This window comes from Castor canadensis, chromosome 10 (genome assembly GCF_047511655.1).
Source record: "Castor canadensis chromosome 10, mCasCan1.hap1v2, whole genome shotgun sequence".
Classification (NCBI taxonomy): domain Eukaryota; kingdom Metazoa; phylum Chordata; class Mammalia; order Rodentia; family Castoridae; genus Castor; species Castor canadensis.
In genome coordinates this window covers 86,160,382-86,177,597 of record NC_133395.1, presented here as the reverse complement: position 1 = coordinate 86,177,597, position 17,216 = coordinate 86,160,382, and the positions used below count along the sequence as shown (strand labels likewise).

At 67.8% G+C, this 17,216-nt stretch overlaps 8 non-coding genes across 8 annotated transcripts; all 8 read left to right on the top strand.

The window, feature by feature from the left end:
• Positions 1-1,180: 1,180 nt before the first annotated feature.
• LOC141412416 (5S ribosomal RNA) lies at positions 1,181-1,299 on the top strand. The gene has a single exon (XR_012437256.1). It is a non-coding gene; the product is annotated as a 5S ribosomal RNA (ribosomal RNA).
• A 2,145-nt stretch (positions 1,300-3,444) lies between these two features.
• Positions 3,445-3,563, top strand: LOC141413513 (5S ribosomal RNA). The gene has a single exon (XR_012438304.1). It is a non-coding gene; the product is annotated as a 5S ribosomal RNA (ribosomal RNA).
• Positions 3,564-5,710: 2,147 nt separating this feature from the next.
• LOC141412405 (5S ribosomal RNA) lies at positions 5,711-5,829 on the top strand. Its single transcript, XR_012437245.1, has one exon. It is a non-coding gene; the product is annotated as a 5S ribosomal RNA (ribosomal RNA).
• Positions 5,830-7,972: 2,143 nt separating this feature from the next.
• Positions 7,973-8,091, top strand: LOC141412394 (5S ribosomal RNA). Its single transcript, XR_012437234.1, has one exon. It is a non-coding gene; the product is annotated as a 5S ribosomal RNA (ribosomal RNA).
• A 2,143-nt stretch (positions 8,092-10,234) lies between these two features.
• On the top strand, positions 10,235-10,353 carry LOC141412383 (5S ribosomal RNA). The gene has a single exon (XR_012437222.1). It is a non-coding gene; the product is annotated as a 5S ribosomal RNA (ribosomal RNA).
• Positions 10,354-12,498: 2,145 nt separating this feature from the next.
• On the top strand, positions 12,499-12,617 carry LOC141412657 (5S ribosomal RNA). The gene has a single exon (XR_012437499.1). It is a non-coding gene; the product is annotated as a 5S ribosomal RNA (ribosomal RNA).
• A 2,144-nt stretch (positions 12,618-14,761) lies between these two features.
• Positions 14,762-14,880, top strand: LOC141412372 (5S ribosomal RNA). The gene has a single exon (XR_012437211.1). It is a non-coding gene; the product is annotated as a 5S ribosomal RNA (ribosomal RNA).
• A 2,146-nt stretch (positions 14,881-17,026) lies between these two features.
• On the top strand, positions 17,027-17,145 carry LOC141412656 (5S ribosomal RNA). Its single transcript, XR_012437498.1, has one exon. It is a non-coding gene; the product is annotated as a 5S ribosomal RNA (ribosomal RNA).
• Positions 17,146-17,216: the final 71 nt, after the last annotated feature.

Sequence of the window (17,216 nt, the reverse complement as noted above, 5' to 3'; positions counted from 1 at the left end):
CACACACACACACACACCACGCAGAGACACCCAGACCACGCACGCACGCACGGGGACGCACCCTCCTCTCCCCCACCCCACACACGAGCAGCCGAAGGACAAGAGGGTATGGCTGGGGCCTGAGCGGGAACAAGCGAAGCCTTGGTTTGCGGCCCCTCGGCCAACTGCATCAGGATTTTTGTCTGGGCTCGGAGGCCAGAGGATCTCTGCCATTTGCTAGCAGGGCCAGGGATGGCAGGAGGGTGGGTACGGGGCTCAGCCAGGGCCAGTTCTGCTGGCACGATCCTGTAGCACGTGGCCGCGTAGCACGGGGCCGGGTCTGAAGGAGGCCAAGCAGGGGCACAAGACCCAGCAGCGGCACAGGGAAGAGGCCCAGGGCACCCAGGAGCAGACGAGACCCGGGAGTCGTGCGTGCTTGGCGTGGCCGCGGGCCCCGTGACGCCCGAGGACTCGAGTGCTCAGCCCCGTGTAGTGGCCGCGAAGGCCTGCCTGGGAGAAACGCCCCGGGAGGCCGGCAGGAACCCGGGATCGGAAGGGATGTGGAGGGGCCCCGGGTCGGAGGAGATGGCTTTGGCTGTGTTTGGTTTTGTTTCTTCTTCCCAAGATCCCGGGTGTGAAAGGGGCCAGAGGTGAAGTCCTGGGCTGGAAAGCCTCACGATTCAGCCCCGCAGCCCCAGGCCCTGAGTGTGGAGGAGGGCGGAGCGGGTCGGCGAAGGGCGCGGCTGCCGTTTTCCTGATGGGCTGGAGGGGCAGTGGCGCTTTCCGGACGAAGAGGACCGGAAGGGTCCCCGAGACCTCCGCTGGGAGCCACGCACCCACCCAAGGATACGGCTCCAGGAGGCGACGGAGGAGGGCGGCTGCTTGCCCTGACCCGAGCTGTGCGTCCCCCGCCTTGGCCACAGCAGTGGACATTCCCAGAAGAACAAGCGCCCGAGAGCACTGAGAAATTTTCCCCCGAGAAAACTTGACCCTCGTCCTGGCAGCAGGACACCTCGGGAAGAAAGCCACCCAGCGGCCACCTGGGCGAGACCGGCTGCCCGAGCAGGCGCGCGGGGCCTCTGGCCGCTGGCCCCGGGCTGCCAGCCCCCACCCGGACTCCCAGCCGTGCCAGGAGAGCAGCGTGGAGACGCACGCCGGGGCCCTCGGCAGGCTCTTGGGGCTCCCGGAGGCGGCGGCTAGCGTCTACGGCCATACCACCCTGAACGCGCCCGATCTCGTCTGATCTCGGAAGCTAAGCAGGGTCGGGCCTGGTTAGTACTTGGATGGGAGACCGCCTGGGAATACCGGGTGCTGTAGGCTTTTGCTCCTCCCTCCCTCGCTGCTCCTTTTGTCTTCGGGGACTTCGCCACCACCCCCCCCACCACCACCACCACCCCCAGCACCACCACCACCACCACCACCACAACGACCCACCGTGACCACGACCCCGACCCCGTCCGGGCCACCCGCCAGACCCACGCACACCGAATCCTCACAGCTACGTCCCCGAATCCTCTCCCCTCCCCACACTCTCCTGGGGCGCGCGCCCGCGACACGGGTCACCAGCGAGGTTGGTCCCAGGCCACGTTGGGGACCGCTCCCCAACTGCCCTCCAGGCGGGCGGGGAGGGACGTGCGGAAGCCATGAGAAAGTGGGTCCTGCACCCGAGCGGGCCCCACAGCGGGACGCGCCACACCTGGGCTCGCCACAAGGTGGTGCACTGGGTCCAGGGCAAGACGCCAGGGGACAGAGAAGCAGGGAGCCTCAGTCGGGTGCTGCTCCACGTCGCGCTCCGTCGCTCAACCCAAGACAGGGCAGCCAGCGCGCGACCTCTACGTGGGATCCCGCCTCCCACGGCAGAGCCTGCGGTCACAGGGACAGAGGGCGCAGGCCGCCAGAGCTCCGGATGCCAGCGGCAGCTCCCCGTCCCGCTCAAAGGGAGGGAGGGCCGCCGCTGGCGCCCAGTCGCCTGTGCCACCCTCCGGGTCTCAAAGCACTCCTCAGTCAGCTCAAGGACCGGGGCCACCTGGCCTTCGGGGTCACATGGGCTTGGGCACGACGGAAGGGACCGCTTGCCCCCGTGGAACAGACATTCTCCCCGTGGACAACCTCAGGTGCCGGGACCCTCTGCTCCGCCTTGGAAAACCCACCTTCTGCAATGTATGCCCAACGCAATCAGGCCGAGCAGATTGACCCCCTCGGCCCGGCCCCAGTGTGTGATGGGGCTCTGTGCGTGAGGGCTTGCTCTTCCCCACCTACACCAGGCACGGCATCTAACACACACACACACACACACACACACCACGCAGAGACACCCAGACCACGCACGCACGCCCGGGGACGCACCCTCCTCTCCCCCACCCCACACACGAGCAGCCGAAGGACAAGAGGGTATGGCTGGGGCCTGAGCGGGAACAAGCGAAGCCTTGGTTTGCGGCCCCTCGGCCAACTGCATCAGGATTTTTGTCTGGGCTCGGAGGCCAGAGGATCTCTGCCATTTGCTAGCAGGGCCAGGGATGGCAGGAGGGTGGGTACGGGGCTCAGCCAGGGCCAGTTCTGCTGGCACGATCCTGTAGCACGTGGCCGCGTAGCACGGGGCCGGGTCTGAAGGAGGCCAAGCAGGGGCACAAGACCCAGCAGCGGCACAGGGAAGAGGCCCAGGGCACCCAGGAGCAGACGAGACCCGGGAGTCGTGCGTGCTTGGCGTGGCCGCGGGCCCCGTGACGCCCGAGGACTCGAGTGCTCAGCCCCGTGTAGTGGCCGCGAAGGCCTGCCTGGGAGAAACGCCCCGGGAGGCCGGCAGGAACCCGGGATCGGAAGGGATGTGGAGGGGCCCCGGGTCGGAGGAGATGGCTTTGGCTGTGTTTGGTTTTGTTTCTTCTTCCCAAGATCCCGGGTGTGAAAGGGGCCAGAGGTGAAGTCCTGGGCTGGAAAGCCTCACGATTCAGCCCCGCAGCCCCAGGCCCTGAGTGTGGAGGAGGGCGGAGCGGGTCGGCGAAGGGCGCGGCTGCCGTTTTCCTGATGGGCTGGAGGGGCAGTGGCGCTTTCCGGACGAAGAGGACCGGAAGGGTCCCCGAGACCTCCGCTGGGAGCCACGCACCCACCCAAGGATACGGCTCCAGGAGGCGACGGAGGAGGGCGGCTGCTTGCCCTGGCCCGAGTTGTGCGTCCCCCGCCTTGGCCACAGCAGTGGACATTCCCAGAAGAACAAGCGCCCGAGAGCACTGAGAAATTTTCCCCCGAGAAAACTTGACCCTCGTCCTGGCAGCAGGACACCTCGGGAAGAAAGCCACCCAGCGGCCACCTGGGCGAGACCGGCTGCCCGAGCAGGCGCGCGGGGCCTCTGGCCGCTGGCCCCGGGCTGCCAGCCCCCACCCGGACTCCCAGCCGTGCCAGGAGAGCAGCGTGGAGACGCACGCCGGGGCCCTCGGCAGGCTCTTGGGGCTCCCGGAGGCGGCGGCTAGCGTCTACGGCCATACCACCCTGAACGCGCCCGATCTCGTCTGATCTCGGAAGCTAAGCAGGGTCGGGCCTGGTTAGTACTTGGATGGGAGACCTCCTGGGAATACCGGGTGCTGTAGGCTTTTGCTCCTCCCTCCCTCGCTGCTCCTTTTGTCTTCGGGGACTTCGCCACCACCCCCCCCACCACCACCACCACCCCCAGCACCACCACCACCACCACCACCACAACGACCCACCGTGACCACGACCCCGACCCCGTCCGGGCCACCCGCCAGACCCACGCACACCGAATCCTCACAGGTACGTCCCCGAATCCTCTCCCCTCCCCACACTCTCCTGGGGCGCGCGCCCGCGACACGGGTCACCAGCGAGGTTGGTCCCAGGCCACGTTGGGGACCGCTCCCCAACTGCCCTCCAGGCGGGCGGGGAGGGACGTGCGGAAGCCATGAGAAAGTGGGTCCTGCACCCCAGCGGGCCCCACAGCGGGACGCGCCACACCTGGGCTCGCCACAAGGTGGTGCACTGGGTCCAGGGCAAGACGCCAGGGGACAGAGAAGCAGGGAGCCTCAGTCGGGTGCTGCTCCACGTCGCGCTCCGTCGCTCAACCCAAGACAGGGCAGCCAGCGCGCGACCTCTACGTGGGATCCCGCCTCCCACGGCAGAGCCTGCGGTCACAGGGACAGAGGGCGCAGGCCGCCAGAGCTCCGGATGCCAGCGGCAGCTCCCCGTCCCGCTCAAAGGGAGGGAGGGCCGCCGCTGGCGCCCAGTCGCCTGTGCCACCCTCCGGGTCTCAAAGCACTCCTCAGTCAGCTCAAGGACCGGGGCCACCTGGCCTTCGGGGTCACATGGGCTTGGGCACGACGGAAGGGACCGCTTGCCCCCGTGGAACAGACATTCTCCCCGTGGACAACCTCAGGTGCCGGGACCCTCTGCTCCGCCTTGGAAAACCCACCTTCTGCAATGTATGCCCAACGCAATCAGGCCGAGCAGATTGACCCCCTCGGCCCGGCCCCAGTGTGTGATGGGGCTCTGTGCGTGAGGGCTTGCTCTTCCCCACCTACACCAGGCACGGCATCTAACACACACACACACACACACACACACACCACGCAGAGACACCCAGACCACGCACGCACGCACGGGGACGCACCCTCCTCTCCCCCACCCCACACACGAGCAGCCGAAGGACAAGAGGGTATGGCTGGGGCCTGAGCGGGAACAAGCGAAGCCTTGGTTTGCGGCCCCTCGGCCAACTGCATCAGGATTTTTGTCTGGGCTCGGAGGCCAGAGGATCTCTGCCATTTGCTAGCAGGGCCAGGGATGGCAGGAGGGTGGGTACGGGGCTCAGCCAGGGCCAGTTCTGCTGGCACGATCCTGTAGCACGTGGCCGCGTAGCACGGGGCCGGGTCTGAAGGAGGCCAAGCAGGGGCACAAGACCCAGCAGCGGCACAGGGAAGAGGCCCAGGGCACCCAGGAGCAGACGAGACCCGGGAGTCGTGCGTGCTTGGCGTGGCCGCGGGCCCCGTGACGCCCGAGGACTCGAGTGCTCAGCCCCGTGAAGTGGCCGCGAAGGCCTGCCTGGGAGAAACGCCCCGGGAGGCCGGCAGGAACCCGGGATCGGAAGGGATGTGGAGGGGCCCCGGGTCGGAGGAGATGGCTTTGGCTGTGTTTGGTTTTGTTTCTTCTTCCCAAGATCCCGGGTGTGAAAGGGGCCAGAGGTGAAGTCCTGGGCTGGAAAGCCTCACGATTCAGCCCCGCAGCCCCAGGCCCTGAGTGTGGAGGAGGGCGGAGCGGGTCGGCGAAGGGCGCGGCTGCCGTTTTCCTGATGGGCTGGAGGGGCAGTGGCGCTTTCCGGACGAAGAGGACCGGAAGGGTCCCCGAGACCTCCGCTGGGAGCCACGCACCCACCCAAGGATACGGCTCCAGGAGGCGACGGAGGAGGGCGGCTGCTTGCCCTGGCCCGAGCTGTGCGTCCCCCGCCTTGGCCACAGCAGTGGACATTCCCAGAAGAACAAGCGCCCGAGAGCACTGAGAAATTTTCCCCCGAGAAAACTTGACCCTCGTCCTGGCAGCAGGACACCTCGGGAAGAAAGCCACCCAGCGGCCACCTGGGCGAGACCGGCTGCCCGAGCAGGCGCGCGGGGCCTCTGGCCGCTGGCCCCGGGCTGCCAGCCCCCACCCGGACTCCCAGCCGTGCCAGGAGAGCAGCGTGGAGACGCACGCCGGGGCCCTCGGCAGGCTCTTGGGGCTCCCGGAGGCGGCGGCTAGCGTCTACGGCCATACCACCCTGAACGCGCCCGATCTCGTCTGATCTCGGAAGCTAAGCAGGGTCGGGCCTGGTTAGTACTTGGATGGGAGACCGCCTGGGAATACCGGGTGCTGTAGGCTTTTGCTCCTCCCTCCCTCGCTGCTCCTTTTGTCTTCGGGGACTTCGCCACCACCCCCCCCACCACCACCACCACCCCCAGCACCACCACCACCACCACCACCACAACGACCCACCGTGACCACGACCCCGACCCCGTCCGGGCCACCCGCCAGACCCACGCACACCGAATCCTCACAGCTACGTCCCCGAATCCTCTCCCCTCCCCACACTCTCCTGGGGCGCGCGCCCGCGACACGGGTCACCAGCGAGGTTGGTCCCAGGCCACGTTGGGGACCGCTCCCCAACTGCCCTCCAGGCGGGCGGGGAGGGACGTGCGGAAGCCATGAGAAAGTGGGTCCTGCACCCCAGCGGGCCCCACAGCGGGACGCGCCACACCTGGGCTCGCCACAAGGTGGTGCACTGGGTCCAGGGCAAGACGCCAGGGGACAGAGAAGCAGGGAGCCTCAGTCGGGTGCTGCTCCACGTCGCGCTCCGTCGCTCAACCCAAGACAGGGCAGCCAGCGCGCGACCTCTACGTGGGATCCCGCCTCCCACGGCAGAGCCTGCGGTCACAGGGACAGAGGGCGCAGGCCGCCAGAGCTCCGGATGCCAGCGGCAGCTCCCCGTCCCGCTCAAAGGGAGGGAGGGCCGCCGCTGGCGCCCAGTCGCCTGTGCCACCCTCCGGGTCTCAAAGCACTCCTCAGTCAGCTCAAGGACCGGGGCCACCTGGCCTTCGGGGTCACATGGGCTTGGGCACGACGGAAGGGACCGCTTGCCCCCGTGGAACAGACATTCTCCCCGTGGACAACCTCAGGTGCCGGGACCCTCTGCTCCGCCTTGGAAAACCCACCTTCTGCAATGTATGCCCAACGCAATCAGGCCGAGCAGATTGACCCCCTCGGCCCGGCCCCAGTGTGTGATGGGGCTCTGTGCGTGAGGGCTTGCTCTTCCCCACCTACACCTGGCACGGCATCTAACACACACACACACACACACACACCACGCAGAGACACCCAGACCACGCACGCACGCACGGGGACGCACCCTCCTCTCCCCCACCCCACACACGAGCAGCCGAAGGACAAGAGGGTATGGCTGGGGCCTGAGCGGGAACAAGCGAAGCCTTGGTTTGCGGCCCCTCGGCCAACTGCATCAGGATTTTTGTCTGGGCTCGGAGGCCAGAGGATCTCTGCCATTTGCTAGCAGGGCCAGGGATGGCAGGAGGGTGGGTACGGGGCTCAGCCAGGGCCAGTTCTGCTGGCACGATCCTGTAGCACGTGGCCGCGTAGCACGGGGCCGGGTCTGAAGGAGGCCAAGCAGGGGCACAAGACCCAGCAGCGGCACAGGGAAGAGGCCCAGGGCACCCAGGAGCAGACGAGACCCGGGAGTCGTGCGTGCTTGGCGTGGCCGCGGGCCCCGTGACGCCCGAGGACTCGAGTGCTCAGCCCCGTGTAGTGGCCGCGAAGGCCTGCCTGGGAGAAACGCCCCGGGAGGCCGGCAGGAACCCGGGATCGGAAGGGATGTGGAGGGGCCCCGGGTCGGAGGAGATGGCTTTGGCTGTGTTTGGTTTTGTTTCTTCTTCCCAAGATCCCGGGTGTGAAAGGGGCCAGAGGTGAAGTCCTGGGCTGGAAAGCCTCACGATTCAGCCCCGCAGCCCCAGGCCCTGAGTGTGGAGGAGGGCGGAGCGGGTCGGCGAAGGGCGCGGCTGCCGTTTTCCTGATGGGCTGGAGGGGCAGTGGCGCTTTCCGGACGAAGAGGACCGGAAGGGTCCCCGAGACCTCCGCTGGGAGCCACGCACCCACCCAAGGATACGGCTCCAGGAGGCGACGGAGGAGGGCGGCTGCTTGCCCTGGCCCGAGCTGTGCGTCCCCCGCCTTGGCCACAGCAGTGGACATTCCCAGAAGAACAAGCACCCGAGAGCACTGAGAAATTTTCCCCCGAGAAAACTTGACCCTCGTCCTGGCAGCAGGACACCTCGGGAAGAAAGCCACCCAGCGGCCACCTGGGCGAGACCGGCTGCCCGAGCAGGCGCGCGGGGCCTCTGGCCGCTGGCCCCGGGCTGCCAGCCCCCACCCGGACTCCCAGCCGTGCCAGGAGAGCAGCGTGGAGACGCACGCCGGGGCCCTCGGCAGGCTCTTGGGGCTCCCGGAGGCGGCGGCTAGCGTCTACGGCCATACCACCCTGAACGCGCCCGATCTCGTCTGATCTCGGAAGCTAAGCAGGGTCGGGCCTGGTTAGTACTTGGATGGGAGACCGCCTGGGAATACCGGGTGCTGTAGGCTTTTGCTCCTCCCTCCCTCGCTGCTCCTTTTGTCTTCGGGGACTTCGCCACCACCCCCCCCACCACCACCACCACCCCCAGCACCACCACCACCACCACCACCACAACGACCCACCGTGACCACGACCCCGACCCCGTCCGGGCCACCCGCCAGACCCACGCACACCGAATCCTCACAGCTACGTCCCCGAATCCTCTCCCCTCCCCACACTCTCCTGGGGCGCGCGCCCGCGACACGGGTCACCAGCGAGGTTGGTCCCAGGCCACGTTGGGGACCGCTCCCCAACTGCCCTCCAGGCGGGCGGGGAGGGACGTGCGGAAGCCATGAGAAAGTGGGTCCTGCACCCCAGCGGGCCCCACAGCGGGACGCGCCACACCTGGGCTCGCCACAAGGTGGTGCACTGGGTCCAGGGCAAGACGCCAGGGGACAGAGAAGCAGGGAGCCTCAGTCGGGTGCTGCTCCACGTCGCGCTCCGTCGCTCAACCCAAGACAGGGCAGCCAGCGCGCGACCTCTACGTGGGATCCCGCCTCCCACGGCAGAGCCTGCGGTCACAGGGACAGAGGGCGCAGGCCGCCAGAGCTCCGGATGCCAGCGGCAGCTCCCCGTCCCGCTCAAAGGGAGGGAGGGCCGCCGCTGGCGCCCAGTCGCCTGTGCCACCCTCCGGGTCTCAAAGCACTCCTCAGTCAGCTCAAGGACCGGGGCCACCTGGCCTTCGGGGTCACATGGGCTTGGGCACGACGGAAGGGACCGCTTGCCCCCGTGGAACAGACATTCTCCCCGTGGACAACCTCAGGTGCCGGGACCCTCTGCTCCGCCTTGGAAAACCCACCTTCTGCAATGTATGCCCAACGCAATCAGGCCGAGCAGATTGACCCCCTCGGCCCGGCCCCAGTGTGTGATGGGGCTCTGTGCGTGAGGGCTTGCTCTTCCCCACCTACACCTGGCACGGCATCTAACACACACACACACACACACACACCACGCAGAGACACCCAGACCACGCACGCACGCACGGGGACGCACCCTCCTCTCCCCCACCCCACACACGAGCAGCCGAAGGACAAGAGGGTATGGCTGGGGCCTGAGCGGGAACAAGCGAAGCCTTGGTTTGCGGCCCCTCGGCCAACTGCATCAGGATTTTTGTCTGGGCTCGGAGGCCAGAGGATCTCTGCCATTTGCTAGCAGGGCCAGGGATGGCAGGAGGGTGGGTACGGGGCTCAGCCAGGGCCAGTTCTGCTGGCACGATCCTGTAGCACGTGGCCGCGTAGCACGGGGCCGGGTCTGAAGGAGGCCAAGCAGGGGCACAAGACCCAGCAGCGGCACAGGGAAGAGGCCCAGGGCACCCAGGAGCAGACGAGACCCGGGAGTCGTGCGTGCTTGGCGTGGCCGCGGGCCCCGTGACGCCCGAGGACTCGAGTGCTCAGCCCCGTGTAGTGGCCGCGAAGGCCTGCCTGGGAGAAACGCCCCGGGAGGCCGGCAGGAACCCGGGATCGGAAGGGATGTGGAGGGGCCCCGGGTCGGAGGAGATGGCTTTGGCTGTGTTTGGTTTTGTTTCTTCTTCCCAAGATCCCGGGTGTGAAAGGGGCCAGAGGTGAAGTCCTGGGCTGGAAAGCCTCACGATTCAGCCCCGCAGCCCCAGGCCCTGAGTGTGGAGGAGGGCGGAGCGGGTCGGCGAAGGGCGCGGCTGCCGTTTTCCTGATGGGCTGGAGGGGCAGTGGCGCTTTCCGGATGAAGAGGACCGGAAGGGTCCCCGAGACCTCCGCTGGGAGCCACGCACCCACCCAAGGATACGGCTCCAGGAGGCGACGGAGGAGGGCGGCTGCTTGCCCTGGCCCGAGCTGTGCGTCCCCCGCCTTGGCCACAGCAGTGGACATTCCCAGAAGAACAAGCGCCCGAGAGCACTGAGAAATTTTCCCCCGAGAAAACTTGACCCTCGTCCTGGCAGCAGGACACCTCGGGAAGAAAGCCACCCAGCGGCCACCTGGGCGAGACCGGCTGCCCGAGCAGGCGCGCGGGGCCTCTGGCCGCTGGCCCCGGGCTGCCAGCCCCCACCCGGACTCCCAGCCGTGCCAGGAGAGCAGCGTGGAGACGCACGCCGGGGCCCTCGGCAGGCTCTTGGGGCTCCCGGAGGCGGCGGCTAGCGTCTACGGCCATACCACCCTGAACGCGCCCGATCTCGTCTGATCTCGGAAGCTAAGCAGGGTCGGGCCTGGTTAGTACTTGGATGGGAGACCGCCTGGGAATACCGGGTGCTGTAGGCTTTTGCTCCTCCCTCCCTCGCTGCTCCTTTTGTCTTCGGGGACTTCGCCACCACCCCCCCCACCACCACCACCACCCCCAGCACCACCACCACCACCACCACCACAACGACCCACCGTGACCACGACCCCGACCCCGTCTGGGCCACCCGCCAGACCCACGCACACCGAATCCTCACAGCTACGTCCCCGAATCCTCTCCCCTCCCCACACTCTCCTGGGGCGCGCGCCCGCGACACGGGTCACCAGCGAGGTTGGTCCCAGGCCACGTTGGGGACCGCTCCCCAACTGCCCTCCAGGCGGGCGGGGAGGGACGTGCGGAAGCCATGAGAAAGTGGGTCCTGCACCCCAGCGGGCCCCACAGCGGGACGCGCCACACCTGGGCTCGCCACAAGGTGGTGCACTGGGTCCAGGGCAAGACGCCAGGGGACAGAGAAGCAGGGAGCCTCAGTCGGGTGCTGCTCCACGTCGCGCTCCGTCGCTCAACCCAAGACAGGGCAGCCAGCGCGCGACCTCTACGTGGGATCCCGCCTCCCACGGCAGAGCCTGCGGTCACAGGGACAGAGGGCGCAGGCCGCCAGAGCTCCGGATGCCAGCGGCAGCTCCCCGTCCCGCTCAAAGGGAGGGAGGGCCGCCGCTGGCGCCCAGTCGCCTGTGCCACCCTCCGGGTCTCAAAGCACTCCTCAGTCAGCTCAAGGACCGGGGCCACCTGGCCTTCGGGGTCACATGGGCTTGGGCACGACGGAAGGGACCGCTTGCCCCCGTGGAACAGACATTCTCCCCGTGGACAACCTCAGGTGCCGGGACCCTCTGCTCCGCCTTGGAAAACCCACCTTCTGCAATGTATGCCCAACGCAATCAGGCCGAGCAGATTGACCCCCTCGGCCCGGCCCCAGTGTGTGATGGGGCTCTGTGCGTGAGGGCTTGCTCTTCCCCACCTACACCAGGCACGGCATCTAACACACACACACACACACACACACACCACGCAGAGACACCCAGACCACGCACGCACGCACGGGGACGCACCCTCCTCTCCCCCACCCCACACACGAGCAGCCGAAGGACAAGAGGGTATGGCTGGGGCCTGAGCGGGAACAAGCGAAGCCTTGGTTTGCGGCCCCTCGGCCAACTGCATCAGGATTTTTGTCTGGGCTCGGAGGCCAGAGGATCTCTGCCATTTGCTAGCAGGGCCAGGGATGGCAGGAGGGTGGGTACGGGGCTCAGCCAGGGCCAGTTCTGCTGGCACGATCCTGTAGCACGTGGCCGCGTAGCACGGGGCCGGGTCTGAAGGAGGCCAAGCAGGGGCACAAGACCCAGCAGCGGCACAGGGAAGAGGCCCAGGGCACCCAGGAGCAGACGAGACCCGGGAGTCGTGCGTGCTTGGCGTGGCCGCGGGCCCCGTGACGCCCGAGGACTCGAGTGCTCAGCCCCGTGTAGTGGCCGCGAAGGCCTGCCTGGGAGAAACGCCCCGGGAGGCCGGCAGGAACCCGGGATCGGAAGGGATGTGGAGGGGCCCCGGGTCGGAGGAGATGGCTTTGGCTGTGTTTGGTTTTGTTTCTTCTTCCCAAGATCCCGGGTGTGAAAGGGGCCAGAGGTGAAGTCCTGGGCTGGAAAGCCTCACGATTCAGCCCCGCAGCCCCAGGCCCTGAGTGTGGAGGAGGGCGGAGCGGGTCGGCGAAGGGCGCGGCTGCCGTTTTCCTGATGGGCTGGAGGGGCAGTGGCGCTTTCCGGACGAAGAGGACCGGAAGGGTCCCCGAGACCTCCGCTGGGAGCCACGCACCCACCCAAGGATACGGCTCCAGGAGGCGACGGAGGAGGGCGGCTGCTTGCCCTGGCCCGAGCTGTGCGTCCCCCGCCTTGGCCACAGCAGTGGACATTCCCAGAAGAACAAGCGCCCGAGAGCACTGAGAAATTTTCCCCCGAGAAAACTTGACCCTCGTCCTGGCAGCAGGACACCTCGGGAAGAAAGCCACCCAGCGGCCACCTGGGCGAGACCGGCTGCCCGAGCAGGCGCGCGGGGCCTCTGGCCGCTGGCCCCGGGCTGCCAGCCCCCACCCGGACTCCCAGCCGTGCCAGGAGAGCAGCGTGGAGACGCACGCCGGGGCCCTCGGCAGGCTCTTGGGGCTCCCGGAGGCGGCGGCTAGCGTCTACGGCCATACCACCCTGAACGCGCGCGATCTCGTCTGATCTCGGAAGCTAAGCAGGGTCGGGCCTGGTTAGTACTTGGATGGGAGACCGCCTGGGAATACCGGGTGCTGTAGGCTTTTGCTCCTCCCTCCCTCGCTGCTCCTTTTGTCTTCGGGGACTTCGCCACCACCCCCCCACCACCACCACCACCCCCAGCACCACCACCACCACCACCACCACAACGACCCACCGTGACCACGACCCCGACCCCGTCCGGGCCACCCGCCAGACCCACGCACACCGAATCCTCACAGCTACGTCCCCGAATCCTCTCCCCTCCCCACACTCTCCTGGGGCGCGCGCCCGCGACACGGGTCACCAGCGAGGTTGGTCCCAGGCCACGTTGGGGACCGCTCCCCAACTGCCCTCCAGGCGGGCGGGGAGGGACGTGCGGAAGCCATGAGAAAGTGGGTCCTGCACCCCAGCGGGCCCCACAGCGGGACGCGCCACACCTGGGCTCGCCACAAGGTGGTGCACTGGGTCCAGGGCAAGACGCCAGGGGACAGAGAAGCAGGGAGCCTCAGTCGGGTGCTGCTCCACGTCGCGCTCCGTCGCTCAACCCAAGACAGGGCAGCCAGCGCGCGACCTCTACGTGGGATCCCGCCTCCCACGGCAGAGCCTGCGGTCACAGGGACAGAGGGCGCAGGCCGCCAGAGCTCCGGATGCCAGCGGCAGCTCCCCGTCCCGCTCAAAGGGAGGGAGGGCCGCCGCTGGCGCCCAGTCGCCTGTGCCACCCTCCGGGTCTCAAAGCACTCCTCAGTCAGCTCAAGGACCGGGGCCACCTGGCCTTCGGGGTCACATGGGCTTGGGCACGACGGAAGGGACCGCTTGCCCCCGTGGAACAGACATTCTCCCCGTGGACAACCTCAGGTGCCGGGACCCTCTGCTCCGCCTTGGAAAACCCACCTTCTGCAATGTATGCCCAACGCAATCAGGCCGAGCAGATTGACCCCCTCGGCCCGGCCCCAGTGTGTGATGGGGCTCTGTGCGTGAGGGCTTGCTCTTCCCCACCTACACCAGGCACGGCATCTAACACACACACACACACACACACACACCACGCAGAGACACCCAGACCACGCACGCACGCACGGGGACGCACCCTCCTCTCCCCCACCCCACACACGAGCAGCCGAAGGACAAGAGGGTATGGCTGGGGCCTGAGCGGGAACAAGCGAAGCCTTGGTTTGCGGCCCCTCGGCCAACTGCATCAGGATTTTTGTCTGGGCTCGGAGGCCAGAGGATCTCTGCCATTTGCTAGCAGGGCCAGGGATGGCAGGAGGGTGGGTACGGGGCTCAGCCAGGGCCAGTTCTGCTGGCACGATCCTGTAGCACGTGGCCGCGTAGCACGGGGCCGGGTCTGAAGGAGGCCAAGCAGGGGCACAAGACCCAGCAGCGGCACAGGGAAGAGGCCCAGGGCACCCAGGAGCAGACGAGACCCGGGAGTCGTGCGTGCTTGGCGTGGCCGCGGGCCCCGTGACGCCCGAGGACTCGAGTGCTCAGCCCCGTGTAGTGGCCGCGAAGGCCTGCCTGGGAGAAACGCCCCGGGAGGCCGGCAGGAACCCGGGATCGGAAGGGATGTGGAGGGGCCCCGGGTCGGAGGAGATGGCTTTGGCTGTGTTTGGTTTTGTTTCTTCTTCCCAAGATCCCGGGTGTGAAAGGGGCCAGAGGTGAAGTCCTGGGCTGGAAAGCCTCACGATTCAGCCCCGCAGCCCCAGGCCCTGAGTGTGGAGGAGGGCGGAGCGGGTCGGCGAAGGGCGCGGCTGCCGTTTTCCTGATGGGCTGGAGGGGCAGTGGCGCTTTCCGGACGAAGAGGACCGGAAGGGTCCCCGAGACCTCCGCTGGGAGCCACGCACCCACCCAAGGATACGGCTCCAGGAGGCGACGGAGGAGGGCGGCTGCTTGCCCTGGCCCGAGCTGTGCGTCCCCCGCCTTGGCCACAGCAGTGGACATTCCCAGAAGAACAAGCGCCCGAGAGCACTGAGAAATTTTCCCCCGAGAAAACTTGACCCTCGTCCTGGCAGCAGGACACCTCGGGAAGAAAGCCACCCAGCGGCCACCTGGGCGAGACCGGCTGCCCGAGCAGGCGCGCGGGGCCTCTGGCCGCTGGCCCCGGGCTGCCAGCCCCCACCCGGACTCCCAGCCGTGCCAGGAGAGCAGCGTGGAGACGCACGCCGGGGCCCTCGGCAGGCTCTTGGGGCTCCCGGAGGCGGCGGCTAGCGTCTACGGCCATACCACCCTGAACGCGCCCGATCTCGTCTGATCTCGGAAGCTAAGCAGGGTCGGGCCTGGTTAGTACTTGGATGGGAGACCGCCTGGGAATACCGGGTGCTGTAGGCTTTTGCTCCTCCCTCCCTCGCTGCTCCTTTTGTCTTCGGGGACTTCGCCACCACCCCCCCCCACCACCACCACCACCCCCAGCACCACCACCACCACCACCACCACAACGACCCACCGTGACCACGACCCCGACCCCGTCCGGGCCACCCGCCAGACCCACGCACACCGAATCCTCACAGCTACGTCCCCGAATCCTCTCCCCTCCCCACACTCTCCTGGGGCGCGCGCCCGCGACACGGGTCACCAGCGAGGTTGGTCCCAGGCCACGTTGGGGACCGCTCCCCAACTGCCCTCCAGGCGGGCGGGGAGGGACGTGCGGAAGCCATGAGAAAGTGGGTCCTGCACCCCAGCGGGCCCCACAGCGGGACGCGCCACACCTGGGCTCGCCACAAGGTGGTGCACTGGGTCCAGGGCAAGACGCCAGGGGACAGAGAAGCAGGGAGCCTCAGTCGGGTGCTGCTCCACGTCGCGCTCCGTCGCTCAACCCAAGACAGGGCAGCCAGCGCGCGACCTCTACGTGGGATCCCGCCTCCCACGGCAGAGCCTGCGGTCACAGGGACAGAGGGCGCAGGCCGCCAGAGCTCCGGATGCCAGCGGCAGCTCCCCGTCCCGCTCAAAGGGAGGGAGGGCCGCCGCTGGCGCCCAGTCGCCTGTGCCACCCTCCGGGTCTCAAAGCACTCCTCAGTCAGCTCAAGGACCGGGGCCACCTGGCCTTCGGGGTCACATGGGCTTGGGCACGACGGAAGGGACCGCTTGCCCCCGTGGAACAGACATTCTCCCCGTGGACAACCTCAGGTGCCGGGACCCTCTGCTCCGCCTTGGAAAACCCACCTTCTGCAATGTATGCCCAACGCAATCAGGCCGAGCAGATTGACCCCCTCGGCCCGGCCCCAGTGTGTGATGGGGCTCTGTGCGTGAGGGCTTGCTCTTCCCCACCTACACCAGGCACGGCATCTAACACACACACACACACACACACACACCACGCAGAGACACCCAGACCACGCACGCACGCACGGGGACGCACCCTCCTCTCCCCCACCCCACACACGAGCAGCCAAAGGACAAGAGGGTATGGCTGGGGCCTGAGCGGGAACAAGCGAAGCCTTGGTTTGCGGCCCCTCGGCCAACTGCATCAGGATTTTTGTCTGGGCTCGGAGGCCAGAGGATCTCTGCCATTTGCTAGCAGGGCCAGGGATGGCAGGAGGGTGGGTACGGGGCTCAGCCAGGGCCAGTTCTGCTGGCACGATCCTGTAGCACGTGGCCGCGTAGCACGGGGCCGGGTCTGAAGGAGGCCAAGCAGGGGCACAAGACCCAGCAGCGGCACAGGGAAGAGGCCCAGGGCACCCAGGAGCAGACGAGACCCGGGAGTCGTGCGTGCTTGGCGTGGCCGCGGGCCCCGTGACGCCCGAGGACTCGAGTGCTCAGCCCCGTGTAGTGGCCGCGAAGGCCTGCCTGGGAGAAACGCCCCGGGAGGCCGGCAGGAACCCGGGATCGGAAGGGATGTGGAGGGGCCCCGGGTCGGAGGAGATGGCTTTGGCTGTGTTTGGTTTTGTTTCTTCTTCCCAAGATCCCGGGTGTGAAAGGGGCCAGAGGTGAAGTCCTGGGCTGGAAAGCCTCACGATTCAGCCCCGCAGCCCCAGGCCCTGAGTGTGGAGGAGGGCGGAGCGGGTCGGCGAAGGGCGCGGCTGCCGTTTTCCTGATGGGCTGGAGGGGCAGTGGCGCTTTCCGGACGAAGAGGACCGGAAGGGTCCCCGAGACCTCCGCTGGGAGCCACGCACCCACCCAAGGATACGGCTCCAGGAGGCGACGGAGGAGGGCGGCTGCTTGCCCTGGCCCGAGCTGTGCGTCCCCCGCCTTGGCCACAGCAGTGGACATTCCCAGAAGAACAAGCGCCCGAGAGCACTGAGAAATTTTCCCCCGAGAAAACTTGACCCTCGTCCTGGCAGCAGGACACCTCGGGAAGAAAGCCACCCAGCGGCCACCTGGGCGAGACCGGCTGCCCGAGCAGGCGCGCGGGGCCTCTGGCCGCTGGCCCCGGGCTGCCAGCCCCCACCCGGACTCCCAGCCGTGCCAGGAGAGCAGCGTGGAGACGCACGCCGGGGCCCTCGGCAGGCTCTTGGGGCTCCCGGAGGCGGCGGCTAGCGTCTACGGCCATACCACCCTGAACGCGCGCGATCTCGTCTGATCTCGGAAGCTAAGCAGGGTCGGGCCTGGTTAGTACTTGGATGGGAGACCGCCTGGGAATACCGGGTGCTGTAGGCTTTTGCTCCTCCCTCCCTCGCTGCTCCTTTTGTCTTCGGGGACTTCGCCACCACCCCCCCCCACCACCACCA